This window comes from Malus sylvestris, chromosome 4 (genome assembly GCF_916048215.2).
Source record: "Malus sylvestris chromosome 4, drMalSylv7.2, whole genome shotgun sequence".
Classification (NCBI taxonomy): domain Eukaryota; kingdom Viridiplantae; phylum Streptophyta; class Magnoliopsida; order Rosales; family Rosaceae; genus Malus; species Malus sylvestris.
This window is the reverse complement of record NC_062263.1, coordinates 5,424,275-5,442,902: the sequence shown is the minus strand read 5'-3', so window position 1 is coordinate 5,442,902 and position 18,628 is coordinate 5,424,275. Positions and strand designations below refer to the sequence as shown.

At 37.5% G+C, this 18,628-nt stretch overlaps 1 long non-coding RNA gene across 1 annotated transcript in view; it reads left to right on the top strand.

The window, feature by feature from the left end:
• The first annotated feature begins 17,632 nt into the window (after positions 1-17,632).
• LOC126619945 (uncharacterized) overlaps positions 17,633-18,628 on the top strand; it is a 44,961-nt gene continuing 43,965 nt past the window's right edge. The window contains exons 1-2 of the long non-coding RNA XR_007622197.1: positions 17,633-17,672; positions 17,875-18,222. This is a non-coding gene — a long non-coding RNA (uncharacterized LOC126619945). The remainder of the gene's footprint in view (positions 17,673-17,874; positions 18,223-18,628) is intronic.

Here is an 18,628-nt window from a genome sequence, read left to right as displayed (position 1 = left end):
GATTGACTTGCTCAGGAGTACCCTCACCATTAGTTCAGGAGTGGATCCTGATCGGGACCCGACATCTTTTACCAGTCCAACTGATAAAGTTCAGGGAACTGAAAAAAGGATATGTGCGAGCAAAGAGCTTTTACACGTTGAGAGTGCATCAACATGGAACAGACCATTGTTTGTCCTGGTATAGTCAAAAGGACTGAAACAAATAAATAGCGTGTTTAACTATATATAAAGATGTATAAAAAAGGCTTGTTAGCGACTAATAACCCCCACCACTAAGGCTATTGTCAGTTTCGTGTAATGCTAGAACTGATTAATAGGTTGTCAGATATTCAGAAAGACAACCTATTGACTCATTCCTAACCACAGTGATTTTGTTTCTCAACTTGAATCTTGTCACATGTACACAACGGAAGGTCTGGCGAATTTATACAAAGGCCTTGGTGATATTTGGAAGGGAACAATACATTTATATATTGTATTTTACTTTCTTAATTTCCTCATCCGAGACTTATATTCATTTAGCATCTTACTATGCAACAAATCACACATCTAAAATTAAAAGCAGAAGCACGGTGTTGCATTTTTTTTTTGGTAAAAGCATGGTGTTACATTAAACCTAATAAACTGAGCACATTACGACAAAGACTAACATGACCCGCAATAAAAAAATCGCGCTAATACCATGTCCGACTTTTTCGTCTCAATATGGTCCACCGACATCTACGGTATTATCTCGACTTAACCAACTATTACTATGTGTTGAGTTTTATAAAAAAAAAACCTCAGTGATATTAGAAGTGCAATTTGTCACATCCCGGCCCGAGGTCCACCACATCCCGGGCCCCCTCCACCCCACCGTAGCACGATATTATCCGCTTTACCGTAGCACGATATTGTCCATTTTGAGCCCCGACTACGCCATCACGGTTTTGTTTCTGGGAACTCACACGAGAACTTCCTAGTGGGTCACCTATCATGGGATTGCTCTCGCGTGCTACTCGCTTAACTTCGGAGTTCGGATCAAACCCGAAGCCAGTGAGCTCCCAAAAGGCCTCGTGCTAGGTAGATATGAGAATATACATATAAGGCTTACATGATCCACTCCCCTGGGCAATGTGGGATGTTACAATCCCCCTTCCTTAGGGGCCCGGCGTCCTCGTCGGCACACCACAGCCAGGGTTAGGCTCTGATACCAAATTGTCACATCTCGGCCCAGGTCCCCACCACATCCCGGGCTCTCCTCCATGGGATTACTCTCGCGCGCTACTCGCTTAAGAGTTCCGATAGAACCCGAAGCCAGTGAGCTCCCAAAAAACCTCGTGCTAGGTAGATATGAGAATATATATATAAGGCTTACATGATCCACTCTCTTATACGATGTGGGATGTTACAACCTCCCACATATAAGTTCTATATTATTTTTGTTTTTCTATGATGTGTCACTATTCTCCAACAAGACCCTCACGAATGACCCCACACAATGTCACATGAGAAACCAATTCTCACATAAGGAACTGATCAATTCATTATGTTGGAGCCAACACAATTTTTCAAGAGTCTCGTCACCATTTATTCACTAAGCCAACTCAGCTTAAGTTTGTTTTTTTAATATCTTTTTATCAGTGATATTTTAATTTGTCTTAAAAAATAAGAATAATTTTCCTAAGTATGATAAACACACAACTATTTTAACTTTTACACATCTTATTTTAATTTTTTTCGTTGATTAATTAGATTTATTAAATCTAATAAGTAAAAATAAATAAACGCATACGAAAAACTAAAACAGGTGCGGATTCATATTCAACAAAGATCGATAGACTACGGACCCAGCAGCATAAAGGTGAAAAGTGGCTTCGTGCTCTAAAAAGTAAAAACACATTGTACACAACTTAAACTGAATTGAGTTACGAGCAGAGACCAAAATGAGGTGTTGGAAAACGAAAAAGAGAGAAAGGTGCTCTTTTGTTTGGTGGAGTCTGCAAGTGGAGGGGTCAGAGTACACCAACAAGGACAAAGCACAATATTTTTTTCGAGTCCAAATAAAAAAGGTTAAAAGGACTGAAAATGGAAATAAAATGCATTAGACCGGAGAGCTTTTATATACACCATAATTCTTTTTGAGTTTTTATCATAAATGATTTTTTATATATTGCAAATACATAATTTCGGTCTTTCTGTTTCGGATCAAATACATAATTTCATTTTTCATGTTTTGTTTTACACATAAATTTCATAATTACCATTAAGTTCCGTTAGAAATTCCATTAGTATACTAACATGGAAACCCTGTGGCATATTCTTATTGGTTATCATGTTCCACATGGTTGTCATGTCAACATACTAATAGAATTTCTAATGAAATTGCACGGTAATGACGAAATTGATGTGCAAGGCAAAATATGGAGATAAAATTGATTGATTTAAAACTTAAAGGAATCAAATTATGTATTTGCAATACATAAAAGTCCGTTTGTGATAAAATCGTTTTTTTTTTTAAGAAACAGTCGTCGTTTTGATACACTTACATCATCTAATGAACTTCATAAAGACCTTCATTTTAGATCATGTTTTGAATACCACACGATGTGATAATTGATGCGGTTGACAACATTAATCAAAGATTTAAACGATTTTCCAAGCCTAAAATAATTCCAAAAAAAGAAGAAAAAAAACATGTTATTGGTAATTTAAAAACCTCTGCACTCCTCATTAGTGTATGTGTCTTTTTAAATATAAGAAAACTTGAAGTGCATAATAAAAAATTTAAAGTACTGATAACAGTTAAAAAAAACAAAAGAAGACAATATTATATAATAACCGACGTCAGTTGCGCAAAATAAAGTGAGTAAAAGACATTAGTGGCTCATAACCCCATTAGTCACTTATAGACCTTTACCTAATACCCATTAACTTGTCATATGCTGATGTGGAGTACTATCGACTTCGTTAATGAATGAGGATCCTCTCCCGATTCTCTTTGTGAGGATCCAGAGGATCCTCCAATCACATATGTTCATCGTATATCGTACGGTCAATTTTCGTCAAGTATTGTTTATATTTAATTTTAAATAAAAAGATTTATAATGATTTCTGACCGCACGATATACGATGAATGAATGTGATTGGAGGATCCTCAAAATCCTTACAAAGAGGATTTGGAGAGGATCCTAATAATTCGTTAATGAGTAATTAGTGAGGATAGATGTTATCATAATGATTAGCTTACTGTTTTGAAATTATTAAAAAAAAATTTCCTAGTAGCTGTCGAGAAAAAACCTAAAGGAAAAATCCTTCGGCCACCACACTTGGCCGTTGGCTTTGAGGTCGGCGGCAATCTGTCTTGGTCTCTTTCTTCTATTTTTTTCATGTTTTTTTTTCTAGTTGTAGTTGCTCATTCACTGTGGTGAGGAAAGTTGAGTGATTATAATCGCTTTGTCGAGAAGGGATTTGGATCCTCTCCTAAGCTTATGGAGAGGATCCTCCTGACCAAGACATGTAGGTTGTTGGATGAAAATCCAACCACTACCAACAGGGGAATACCTTTAAAGTTATAATAAATCCAACGGCTCACGGGTCTTGGTCAGGAGGTTCATTTCCGTAAGTTTAGGAGAGGATCTAAATCCGTCTAGAAGAGCCTTTGTAAATATTTTTTGCATTCCTCACATTTTCCAACTCTTTTGGGTGGGAATATTTTTTATTCTCTGTGGTGGCCGGTGGGCATCCAATAATTCTTTGTACCAAGTATAGTTGTAGTAGGGCACCAAAGATTGAAAGCGACATGACGAATGCAGCCTATGTGGTCGAGAGGAAGAAAAGCAAATGACACAGATATTGGTTTCTTAAAGTAATTAAGAAAAAGAAAAACCTAATAAAAACAGCTCAGTGTGCAAATATGGATATTTAAATAAAATGTTGCAATGCGTAAGCAAGAACAGCACGTGGCTCGTGAGGGAGAGAAGACAGAGAAGGGTGAGAGAAGGGTTTGAGGCTTTAATTTGTTCCCATTCAGACTGAGAAAGAGAGAAAGAGAGGGGGGGGGGGGGGTGTGTTTGTGTTTTGGTGTTTGAGTTCAATTTTCGACTGAGCATGTCGAGTAATGTTTCTGGGTGAGTCTGTTGTGTCGACATATGCCAATAAAAACGCATATAAAAGAATGAGGGTAGCAAACCGTACATTATTCTTTGTTAATCTAATTCATGTTGGGCTTCTTTGCCCCATATATATTATGAGGAATGCTAGGTACCTTCTCTCTTTACCTTCTTTTTTATTTTTAAGATCTTGCAACAATTCTTGATGATACGAACTATTTGGTTTTCAGGCCACTCTATAAAGATGAACTCTACAAAAATATCAACCAAATCCGAATCTATTAAGTCATCTAACTTGTATCCCATAATAGATGTAACATGTTCTTCAATTATAAAATAATCAAATCATGACAGCATTAATCAAACATTTAAACGATTTTCAGTTTAGCTAATTCTGTGTAGAGACAATTTTAAAGGGTGATTTAGAAAATAAATGATTCAGATTATATGATTTTAAAATAAAGAAGAATGCAAAAAGAAAAGATACAAAGGAGAATATAGATAGCATTCCTCGTATATTATATATAGTTGGACTCTTTTTACCGTGTATATGAACCGAGCTCAAACTTTCAGCTAGTATGAACAAGTTTAAAAGCGTACACGACTTGAAACTCAGCGTAAGGTTTTGAACAAGATATATAAAACCTATACCACCAGTATAACTTCTTGAGCAATGTTAGGTTAACCAACTTTTTAGATCACATTTGCAATCATGTGATGTGTCACCAATAAAAAATAAAAACCTTAATCAACACTTAAGTAATAATTCAATCATAAACAACCACGTCATATGATTTACAAAATATAATTTAAATAAATGAACTCCCCAACATTACCCTAACTTCCTTATTGATCGGGTTGATTTTCAATTAAGTATTATTTAACTTCTTTCTTTCTTCCTGGTCCCCTCTCGTTCATCCCATACATTTTCCTCCATTTTAACTAATTAAAAAAGGGGAGGGAAAAACCAAAATCGAAAGTGTTATCTAATTTCTCCTAATTAGTTGGTCAAAAGAAAGGAAGAAAAGTTTAGAGTAGTCGACAACAACAGTTTCATGAATGAGAGGGTAAATGGGAAGAAGGCTAGCGAGTTGTTAACCCGAAATCTTCTGCTTTGGCCTATCAAAAAATTGACTTACGACTTTGGAAAGGATGTGCCTTCTTCTGAGACTGAGAAAGGTTGCGATCGGACTGAGGAACTAAAGCATATATGTACAGTATATATGTTCCTCCAACATCAACATTCTGTTGCTGCCATGTTGGTGTTGACAAACAAAGTAGCGTTTCCCTCTTGCTTTTACTTTTCTTGTTGGGCGAAGACCAAATATTTTAGGACCAATGCAGCTACCACTTACCAGGTCAAGTTTTATGTCGGTAGCTGCTTATATTCCAAGAAACATCCTTAACTACTGACCAAAACCTTGCATACAGGAAACATACACTATCTGTGAATATCCGTACAATCTAATGCTTGCGCTTTCTTCAATATGTACTTAGTCTGCAGCCATTTTCTTGGAGGAGAAGTTTCGCATGCATGCTGATGGATACTTAGTCAAGGTACGTTAAGTTTCAAAGGAAGACAAATTGATTTTTTTTTAATACGACTTTCATTTCAACCAAAATTTCCGGTTCAAATATAGAAGTGATTTTGCAACCGATAAATGTAGAAGTGATCGAAAAAATTCTAAGTGAACCACATATGAGGATATCTTTTGACCATATTTCATAAAAAGGAAAGGAGGCACATTGAATTGAAAAATCATTTTCTCACTGGTGACTTAAGAATATAAATAATTTTAGCTCAAAAAAACAGTTGAAAGATGAAAATCGATCCATGAGGTGAAAAGTCTTTGTATTTTTTCTTTGGTTAGAAAAAAAATATTTATTCAAAGAGAAAAGTCTCCCATACAACCCTGTTTCAATCGAAAAGAAAAGTATTGTAAGCTACTTCAGTAATTCATTTATCCCAAATATGCATATTTTGTAACAAAAGACCCGCAACACTCGCAATGACATTTACTACAAAGTTTGCTTTCCGAAAGATATGAATTCCATTGATGCATGTAAATAAAGAAGCCAGCCAACGGATACCCTCAATGATATAGTCCCTAAACTGCATTGAATCACCCTCCACAAAAATTCGACTTGGAAATCTTTGTATATTAACAAGTCATGTATTGTACCTACCGCTTTATATTAGTTACAAAATGAAAATACTTGTTAATACTTTAGCCCAACGGAAAAATCCCGAGTAAGCCGCTGGGTATCCAAATGCACCCAACATTGTCATGAGGCTTAGCTGGAGAAAATGCATGGTCTACATATGATCAAAATAGTTAGTTATTAACGAAAATCAATGAGAATCGGATTTGTGCTATCTACATGCAATTTAATATCTGAGCTATTTTAATTTTTGTTGAATCGTTCTAATTTCTATTATCCACTCTGCCGACTGAAGTAGCTGTAAACCAAATTAACAGTATTCTGAAATGAAAGTAGGAGCCACACGGTTGAGACAGAGAGTCCGACCCAATCCTACTAACCCTTATTAGTCTTTCATTTGATTTCGTGTCCAGTTATTTGGGCGATGAGTTGACAATTTTGCATTATGTGGATGTATAATTCCGTAAGACTGCATACATATATATATTTATATTCCGAAGAGGCAAGAGAATGACATAAGAAGAGACCTTATTTATATTTTGTATAATATGCCTTGTTGGTCACACAATTGGTAGATCTACGTCTCTACATATATATATATATATATATATATTATTGTTCAATAGTTGTTAGCTAATTAAATGGACTTCCTCCTTAGTAATTATGTCTATACGCCTAGTGCGGGTTTGTTCGTCACTGATCTCCTACTCTCCCTAACAATTAATAATTTAACATACTGACGTTATCGTTTGTCAAAAATTAAACAGACTTCCATTTGGTCAGATGTATTGATCTATGAAGAGGAAAATTGGAAGAATTATTCCATTGTTTGACATTCCCTTTGACACACTTCAAATAGGAAAAAGGGCCCTTCATATTACTGAAATTATTAATTACATAAAAAAAAGTTGATTTTTCTATGAAAGGAATTTTCATAGTCTCATTCTTTTCTTTTTGCTTGGGAAGCAAGGACTGTACAAATAAATTGCGTAATATAATACATCTAAACATTTGGTCCTTCTAGGTTTCAAACTATTCTCTTCATCTTGAGTTTAGGTATCTTTCTAGGGTAGTTTTACCAACACCTTAAACCCTAAACAACCTCCATGATCTTCTTTTATGTGTTGGCAATTTAAGTTGTAAGGTGAAGTTGGCGGTTGTACATTGAGTTTGGACTGGGATGGCCTGATGGGGGTGGTGGTGAGTTTAGTGGGTAGAGGCCATGCTTTCATGACCTTTTACTGATTTTGAAGACAAAATAAGCCTAGTTAATTCAATCAATTGAGGCTTATCGGATGTAACATTTCTATACGTTGAGTACTTGTTTGAAGTATTTAAAAAGATTGATATCAATTTAGAATGACATTAAAAGGTTGGAGGCTTTTATGTACTTAATCCTAAATGGATTGTAAGAATTTGACCTATGAAAAAACGACCTACGACTTTGCAAAGTATGTGCCTCCTTCTACGACTGAGAACGGTTGCCATCAGACTGGGGAAACTAAAGCATATATGTACAGTATATATGTTCCTGCAACATCAATATTATTTTGCTGCCATTTTGATGTTGACAAACAAAGTAGCATTTTTCCTCTTGCTTTTACTTTCCATGTTGGGCGAAGACCAAATATTTTAGGACCAATGCAGCTGCCAGGTCAAATTTTATGTACGTAGCTGCTCATATTCCAAGAAACATCCTTAACTACCGAACAAAACCTTGCAGACAGGAAACATACACTCAGTGGCGAAGCTAGGATTTGTCTAGGAGAATGACGAAATTCAAAAGAGTGCAAAGTTCAATCGAAGCAGTTGCTTTTACATTGGAGAGTGCAAAGTTTTGAAGTCAATATTCATAGTAGAAAATAGTATCTCCACTAAAGCGGTTGTAAGCAATAATATCAAAATCAATGTAAGCAGAAAGTACAACAAATTTAATTTCCAAAAAAGCAACACAAAAAAAAAGTGAAAACAAAATAGTTATCAAACAATTTTTTATTTTTAATATAATAATAGCTACGTTTATAATTAATACGAGTTTCTTTGGTTTTAGGATAAAATGAAATTATCAGGGCACTAGTTTTATATATAATAGACATGTGGGTGGGACAAATTTGTGGGGTTTTAGAAGTGAAAAAGGAAAACAAACAACCATGTAGCCCTTCCCCAAAAGATTAAAAAAAAAAAACAAACAAACAAACAAATACAACGTTTTATTAAAGCCAAGCCTTTTAAACGACAGCTTGTTAAGCTTTAAAAGAGAAAAAGAGAAAGCAAAACTCTTCTTCTTCTTTGCGAGTTTGTAGCCACTCGCCGTCTACTGTGCATCTAAACCCAACCAGCAGAACCTGCCCAGATAATCGGGGGGTCCTCATCCCTCCAACCTGTCTCCTCCATCTTTGTCATTCCTCTGCAAATCCAACCAAACTATCGCCCTTCCTTTGAAAATTCGACCAAGAGAGTGCACTGGTCAAAACCAATTTTTACAGGTGCCATGAATTCCGAAGAAAGCAGAGGGGCAGAACCAGTGCTCCTTGGCGTGTTTTCTAATGAGGGGAGGGGCGGTCGTCACTCCTTGCCCTCCCGTAGCATCGCCACTGCATACACTATCTGTGAATATCCATACAATCTCATGCCTGCGCTTTCTTCAATATGTAGTTAGTATGAAAGATACGCACTCTCAATAATATATGCTACAAAGTTTGTTTTCTGAAAGATATGAATCCATTTAATGCATGGAAAGGAAGAAGTTAGCCAAACACTGCGTAGTCCCTGAACTGGACTGAATTACCCTCCACCAACATTCGACAAAGAAAGTCTTTGTATATTAACAAGTCATGTATTGTACCTACCGCTTTATTTTAGTTACAAAATGAAAATACTTGTTAATACTTTAGCCCAATGGAAAAATCCCGAGTAAGCCTCTGGGTATCCAAATGCAATCAACATTCTCATGAGGCTTAGCTGGAGAAAATGTATGGTCTACATAATAAATGTTTCTTATAATTGTCTTCGTTATCGAACCGATAATTTAGGTCATGAGTACTCCAATAAACGAGTAATTATAAATATAGATTATAAGTTTTATCCAAAGAACATAATGTTTCTAGGTTTGCTTGCAACTTGCCTAAATCGTTATCATCATCTAATTTAATATTTTTTAATAAAGCGATAGCGTTAGTTAATAACCATATGAACATGAGGCAGTATGTCATTGATTCATGTGGCAATATGTCATTGGTTGGGTCGTTGTATTGGTTGAATGGATTAAGTCCGTTAGAAATAGTTTGTTAGAAAGGGTAACATGTTCATTTGCGTTTCTGTTCATTTGTATCATCATAATGTAATACAATTCTCTTTAAATTCAGCTCTCTTTCATCTTTTCTTGCTTCTCAATTCTTCTGCTTTCTTAGTTAAATCTTCTAGTTAATATTAGTGATCAAAATAATTAGTTATTAACTAAAATCAATACTGAAAATCAGATCCATACCAAAATGCATATGTGCCGTCTACATGTAATTTAATATCAGAGCAATTTTAATTTTTATTGAATCGTTCTATTATCCACTCTGAGGACCGAAGTAGTTCTAAACCAAATTAGCAGTAGTATGAAATGAATGTAGGAGCCACACGGTTGAAAGAGAGGGTCCGACCAAATCCAAATAACCCTTATTAGTCTTCATTTGATTTCGTGTTTAGTTAATTGGGCGACGAGTTGACAATTTTGCATTATGTGGATTATCATTCCATAAGACTGCATATATATTCCGTACAGGGAAGAGAATGATATAAGAAGAGACCTAATTTATATTTTATATAATATATGCCTTGTTTAGTCACACAATTGGTAGATATGTACATATACATATATATATATATATATATATATATATATATATATTATTGTCCAAGAGTTAGCTAATTAAACGGACTTCTTTCTTAGTAATTATGTCTATACACCTAGTGCGGGTTTGTTCGTCACTGATCTCCCTCTCTCCCTAACAACTAACAACTTAGCACACTAACGCTAGACCTGTAAACGGGTCGGATTTATTGGGTTTGGGTCGGGTTGAACCCGACTCGTTAAGTTAACGGGTCACCCGAACCCGACCCGTTAAGCTAACGGGTCACCCGTTTCACCCGTTAACAATTATTTTTATTTTTATTTTTTGCATAAAGTTTAATTTTTGTCATTAAGATTTTATTAAAATTACTAAAATATCCTCAACTAACGGGTGCTAACGGGTGTTAACGGGTCCTAACGGGTCTAACGAGTTGACCCAAAGTGACCCGTTATTTAACGGGTTGTTAACGGATTCACCCGTTAACGACCCGACCCGTTAAGCATCCACCCAAATACAAATATTAACGGGTTGGGTCGGATCGGGTTAACGGGTTGGGTTCAAAATGCCAGGCCCAACTAACGCTATCGTTTGTTAAAATTAAACAGAGTTCCATTTAGTTTGATATATTGAGTTGTGAAGAGGAAAATTGGAAGCATTCCATTGTTTGACATTCCCCTTACAAACTTCAAATAGGAAAAAGGGTCCTTCATATTACTGAAATTATTAATTACATAAAAAAAAAAAGTTGATTTTTCTAGAAAGGAATTTTCATAGTCTCATTCTTTTCTTTTTGCTTGGTAAGCAAGAACTGGTACAATAAATTGCACTATATACGTAGATCACAAAGTAAATCCATCTTAAATAGAAATGAGACTAATATAAATAAACCAGACTTGTATAAGACTTCTATAATATAATAAATTTAAACATTTGGCCAGGTTTCAAACTATTATCTTCATTTGGATATTAGGTATCATTCTAGGGCAGTGTTACCAACAGCCCTCTTTTGAACCAAAAGTTGCTTGCTTGAAATCACCCCAAGTTTTTTTTTTTTTAACACAATTGGTCATTTATGTATTACAAATATATAAAAAAATGTTTAGAATCATTAAACTATTATAGATGTAACATGTTATTCAATTATAAAATAATAAAATCATGACAACATAATCGAAAATCATTTTATCTTCTATGTTACCCATAGTAGATGTAACATGTTCTTCACTTATAAAATAACGAAATAACGACAACATCAATAGAATAATTAAACTCAATTTAACTAATTTTGTATAGAGATGATTTTTAAATGGTGACTTAGAAACTAAACGGTTTGGATTACATGATCTTAAAAATAAAATAAAATGCAAAAAGAAAAGGTACAGAGAAAAGGATAGCTAGCATTTCCCGTATATAGATAGTTGTACTCTTTTTATGCCGTGTATGGATGACACACCCCAACCCGGGATGTCCACTAGGACTCCGAATCGAGCTATGATGGCCGACACCTGGAAGGTGACGAAGCCATAAAGTGTGATAATGTATAAAATATGAATAAATTAAAACCTAAAAGTCCCAAAGTACACGAGTGCGCGGTGAGTAGATCTGGACCCATTTCACGTGTGATACAGAGCATAGGTATAGTGTAGTAAGGTGAGACAATGATCATACCATCACAAGAAAACACCTGTACCGAAAAGTGCCACAAATCCTCGTCGATACGGAACTCTGCTGCTAGAACCTGGAGGGGTACAAAAATAGAAAATGTGAGTGAGTGAAACATAACTTTTCATACCAATTCCAACTACCAAATGCAGTAGCCCTTCACCGTAATACATGTATAATTTCCCGAAAATAACAAGCGTGACTATAAATCAAAACCATAACCAAAATAATAGTCTCACAATTATACCGTGTCAAATATCTCAATAAGAATAAGTACTCAGGTGAAATAAATCAATATGAAATGGCATATTAGCCGGATCCACCTATAGTGGCATGTACGACTGAATTAACCACTCATCAACATGCTAGCCAGAGTCACCTCACGTGACCTGTATGACTTATCCATATCTCATCAATCAAGGCTAGCTCATAAGTCAGAGTTACCTTTAGTGACCTGTACGACTTATCCATATCTCATCACATATGCTAGCTCATCACATATCTCATTATATATGCTAGCTCATCACATATTTCATCATATATGCTAGCTCATCACATATTTCATCGTATATGCTAGCTCGTCACATATCTCATCATATATGATAGCTCATCACATATCTCATCATATATGCTAGCTCATATATATACTAGCTCATCACATATCTTATCATATATGCTAGCTCGTCACATATTTCATCATATATGCTAGCTCATCACATATCTCATCATATATGCTAGCTCATAAGTCGGAGTCACCTCTAGTAACTTGTACGACTTATCCATAGCTCAATAAGTATACTTGCACATGAGTCGGAACCACCTAAAGTGGTATGTACGACAGGACTGGGTGTAAATAAATACGCTCAAGTGCTACGATCACGTGAAGACTATGCGAATAATCGCGGGTCACCTACGAGTTGGAACCACCTATAGTGGTATGTACGACAGGATTGTGCACCTACCTTAGATCCAAGATGAACGTAAGGTGCGGGAGGTGAACATCACATAAAGGACTGTGCCCTGGCCACGGGCGGGAGCACTAACACCGGGGTGCAGGTTTATGAGCTCTAACTATATCTATTGTCACATATATGATTCATGGGCGACCTATACGACAGTGTCGGAGTTACCTACCATTGCAACCTACACGACAAGGTCGGAGTTGCCTAAACATACATGTAGTCATACCATAACCCCATCATTTCAACTAATACCATAAACTCACCTGAACTTACCTGGGTGTCCTGCGTTCACCTTTGCACTTCAAAGCGTTCATAATAATTGTGTGCATGTCATATACATATAGATAAACCACGATGAAATCTGATGCTCAACCACGTTATAGCATTTCCAATTATACACACACACACATATATATATATATATATATATATATATATATATATAATGTGGCATAAAAATGCATGAACTATAACACCCTACTCCCGAATTATTTATTTTCGAGAATAATTATCAGTGACAAGCCCAACTAGTGTAATTAATTATCATTACTTACACTTCTTTACTTCAAATTCTTGATTCTTTACACATTGATTTATGACCAATATTTAACCACCAAATCATAAGGTTAAATCTCATATTTTCCACCAATGTCTCTCACACTACTCAATTCCCTAAACAAGGCTATTGTCTCAATTATTGTATGGTTGCATCTAACGTCTCGTTAGACTGCCTACATACCCTAAACAGGGATCAAGCCATCCGTAGTTCACATTAGTAATTCAAAGCATTCACAGTAATTATATGAAATAATCAATTTATAAACGTTTGTGGAGATGTTAATCTTATATACGTAAATATATGATAAAAGAGAAAAGACCTACTCACCTTAGGTCCGCGCTACAACTCCCTCGTATGAACATCAAGACATCACGAACTATCATCGTATGCGGCCAATTATCAAATCACGTCTCAAAGTTCTTACCAATAGAGCACATAATTTACATAAAACATATTCTCAAGGACCTTCAAGAATAATTTGAGACCCATTGACTAAGAGTCAACCGTCGATCTTTGATCGACGATTGGGTCCACAACCCTGCAAAACTCGATCCGAAAGATCCACATCCCAGATTTCCAATCCGTAACTTCTCATGATACATAATATGCTTCTAGAAGAACATACTTAAGTTTCATTACCAAAACTGATTAGCGGTTAATGTTTTATTTTATGAAATTACAAATCCAATTCAGGAAGTTTAGTAAGTTCCTACATTCTTCAAATATTACGTACTACAATGTAACAAAATTTGGTGACAATCCAACGGTCGGATCGTCGATTCACCTGAATACCTAATAACGTATCGTAGAGAAATTAGGTTCCAACAATCAACCTATGTCATTCAAATATCAAAACTGAATTCAAGACATTTAACATAGCCTAAAAATAACATTGGCGGCCCTCTGGCCATGCACCGCTACACACGCCGCCGTGGGTGGCTGTCGGCTGCCGCATCTCGTCGGAAAATTCAACTATTTTTAAAAATTCTCAAAAATTATGAAAATGAAGATCTCGAAGAGTAGAGCAAACTTTATACCTGCGGCCATGGCCAATTTGGCTTGGAAAGGCTCCAATTTCACAAAAACCCACCGGAACCCTAGTTTTTGGGTATTTTCGATTCGACTCCATGGATACTCCGACGCCCCTACCATCACTTGGGCTTTGTTCCTGAGGTTGAGGGGAGCCTATTGGTAGTGACAATTGGCTAAGTTAGCTTCACGATTTGTGGATTGCCACAGAACACCCACACGCACCACCGGTGCATTTCTCTCGGATCTAAGGTCAAATTGTATGAATTTAGGGGCAGAAATGGTAGAGAGAAGGCTATGGAGGTGTTTCTAGGTGATGATTTGGCTTAATTCATCAAAATTTAGTCGAGAAACCATCGGTTTCTATGGTTCTCGTCGGCCGGGTCACACGAGTCAGGGAATACCCGTTTTGGGTTCCCTCATTTTCTTCTTCCCTCATTTCCCTCCTGATTCTTCTCTCTCATTCGTCACTCTCCCTCTCTCCTCATTTCTGATTGTGCAGTGCCCATCTCCTTCCTCTCCCTATCTTTTGCTGCCATCAGGCAGCCATCCCCTTTCCTCATTCCTCTTCTATTTTCTCCCACAACCCTTTAAATAAATAAAAAATATAATAATAAGAAATGAATAAGATAATAAATAACAATCCTTACCAACGTACTTTTGGAATACGGTAGGGTAATAGTTCATACGTGTCATGAACTAACGATCAACGAAAATCAATACACTCGCCTCTAGGGTATTCTCGTAAATTTCACATTTTAAGATTTATAAAATAATAAAATTTAGGATGGAAACTCAAACATTGAGCTAGATGAACAAGGTTTAGAAGCGTACACAACTTGAAACTGAGTGTAGGGTTTGAATAAGATATATAAAACCTGTACCACGAGTATAACTTACTTATATTTGGGTGATTTTCAAGTAATTATTATTTAACTTTGTTGATGCACAAAACCGGAGGTCTTGGAACAACGTAAATCCGACCGTGAATTTGCAAGTAATGTAAATAACACAAGATGTATCGTGGTTCACCCCAAGGTTTGGGCTATGTCCACACTGATTATGTATTTATCTGAGGGAGAGAAAGAGCTCTGAGAGTGAGAGCTTTGAGAGGGGGTGAGGAGCCTTAGGAATTGGCCTCAGAAATGGCCTCCCTCTAATTGTGAGGGTGAGGGGTCCTTTTATAGAATAAGGACTCCTCACTTATTACATATTTGCCCATTCCTGTATTACATAATTACATTTAAGTCCCTCAAGTATTTGTGCGAGATCTAAATACGGAGGCCCTAAATATGGTATAAACAGTAGTCCCCCAAGTCTTTAGTCAAGATAGTCTTTTGACTGGAGACTTGAAATTCAGTCCATGTGTGGGCCGAAGTAACTATATGCTGTCTTGAACTGATGCTCGATATGAGGCGGTGCTCAATCTGAAATGATGCTCAACTAGAAGTAGCACATGCTGCAAGGCTGTGAGGCTCGTGGCTTATGTTGCCTTGGTTGGTTCGGCTTGTGGGGTTTGACGGTGAGGGAGTTTCTTTTATAAAATAAGGGCTCGCTTCTCAATACATAAGTGAGGCGGTTGCTCAGTAGGCGGCGATGCTCTCTAATGATGGTGAGGGAGTCCCTTTTATAGAATAAGGGCTCGCTCCTCAATACATAAGTGATGGGTTAAGAGTGATGCTTGCAGCGAGGCGGTTGCTCAGCTGGCGGCGTTGCTCTTTAATGGTAGTGAGGGAGTCCCTTTTATAGAATAAAGGCTCGCTCCTCAATACATGAATAATGGGTTCTCTCTAATGAAAGTGAGGGAGTCCCTTTTATAGAATAAGGGATCGCTCCTTAATACATAAATAATGGGCTAAGTCCCCCAAGTATTTTTCATGAGGCCCAGTTGAGGCCCAATATATGGTACATAATGTAGTCCCCCAAGTCTTTGGTCAATAGAGTATGTTGGTGGCATGAATGGCTAGTTGCCAAATGATTTTAGAGTATGGGTTGTACATTTCATCACCTGGTTGGTGGTAATAGCGGCAGGTTGCCGAATAATTTTGGAGTATTAGACGTACTTTTGATCACCTGGTTGGTGGTAATAGCGGCAGGTTGCCGAATAATGGTGGAGTGCTGGGCGTACTTTCGATCGCCTGGTTGGAGCTATTTTGGGCTTACGGGCCTTCACCCTCCATAACATGCCAGCCCATTTATTTTGGGCTTTTTTCGTTTTTTTTATTTTATATTTTATTATTATTACCTTCTGATGGGGTTTATACAGATGTCTTCGACAGATAAGAAAAATAAATTACATCATACATCTGCCAAGAAAAGTAAATCACATCATTCTGGTGGGGTGTTTATTCCTTGCTTTTGCTTTCTCTTTTGCTTTCTGCTTTTGCTTTCTCTCTTTTGCTTTCTCTTTTTGCTTTCTCTTTTTTTTGCTTTCTCTTTGCACTGTGCCTCTCCAACAACAGAACCAAGGATGCTTTGCGAGCAGCTCAGACAGATATGTGTTTCATCCTAAGACCCATGTAGCCTTTCAGAATCCTCGGTCCCCTTTTGACAAAGGTAGCCTCTACTTTCTGCTTTTTTGAAATCTGAGCACGTGACTGCACATCATTATGTTCATCATGCGCAGCTCCAGACTTCAAATCATTATGTTTCCTTTCCTCTGAATCCTTGACCTCATCGGGAACAAAATTTCCAGCGAGGTTCTTGCCGGCCCAATACCAGCCTCACTCATTAACCTATCCAGCCTCCTGCACCTTGACCTTTGAAATAACAAAATATCGGGCGAGTTAACCCGAGATTTTGGCTGACTTGGAATTTAGAGAGAGAAGCTGTGTCGCTGGGTCAGGTTTTTGAGGACGACTGACGAGGAATGTGCTTCCTCTGCAAATAGGTGAGGAGAGGACAGTGAGAGTGAGGAGGATTGGAGTCCCGCTGCCTTAGTGAAGCCATGGTTGGCTTATTCGCAGCTGTTATTGATAAGACTGTTCACAGCGTTTTGGTTGGCAGCTGAATCCACCACCGTCACCTTGCTCCGCCGCTGCAGCTTCACCAGCACTCATCTCTCCAGCGCCTCCATACTGGGTTTGGGACCTTCCATCTCTCCAACACCTGAAATGTGTCGTCTTGTTTCCAATTCGCCGATTCTGTACCCAGTGAAATTGATTGGGTATATCAAGCGGCGGGGGGGGTGGATCTTCCTCTTGGGTGTGAAGGGGAGCTTGGAAAATAAAAAACAGTAGAGAGATTCGGAGTTGTGCGTCAGTTCAGCGGAGAGTCGAGAGAGAGAGAGTTCCCTTCTCTGATGGGACAGAGACGGAGAGAGAGAGAGAGAAGTTGCTTCTTGCTTGTGTGAAAGGCACAACTGGTTCGCTAGCCGTGGGAAGATTCCATCTTTATTTTCCCAATTTGTGCACCGACACGATTCCGAGAAGGATGAAGCTAGTGGGAGCTGGCCTATCGAAGCAATGTTTTTCTTTGATCGACCCTTACTAGGCTATGATAAATCCAGTAACAACCCAAGGATGAAGCCAATGACAACTCCTGGAATGAAGTTCTTTGGCTTAAAGCTCATTACCAACCATTCTCTTTCTTGCTTTTGTGGCTTGTTTGGATGCTGAAAAGCGTTTCAAAATATAGGTTTCAGTCAGTGGTTTGAGTTGAGAGCAATGAAAACGAAGAGTAAACTGCTAAGTACTCTGAGAGAAGCAGAGAGATTTTTGGTGGGCTAAGAGGAAGCAAAGTGAAGCAGCAGAGAGAGAATGAGGATGAAAAGGTGGCTCCGTGGGTTTTCTGGGAAAGCTTTGGGTGGATTTTTGCAGATTCACGGCGGAGGTGAAAAAAATGAAAGAGAACCGACATAACTTTTCGTATCGATTCCCACAGACGACGCCAAATGTTGATGCACAAAACCGGAGGTCTTGGAACAACGTAAATTCGATTGTGAATCTGCAAGTAATGTAAATAACACAAGATGTATCGTGGTTCACCCCAAGGTTTGGGCTATGTCCACACTGATTATGTATTTATCTGAGGGAGAGAGAGAGAGCTTTGAGAGTGAGAGCTTTGAGAGGGGGTGAAGAGCCTTGGGAATTGGCCTCAGAAATGGCCTCCCTCTAATTGTGAGGGTGAGGGGTCCTTTTATAGAATAAGGACTCCTCACTTATTACATATTTGCCCATTCCTTTATTACATAATTACATTTAAGTCCCTCAAGTATTTGTACGATATCTAAATACGGAGGCCCTCAATATGGTATAAACAAACTTCCTTCTTCCTTGTAGTCCCCTGTCGTTCCTCCCATACATTTCCTTCACTTTAACT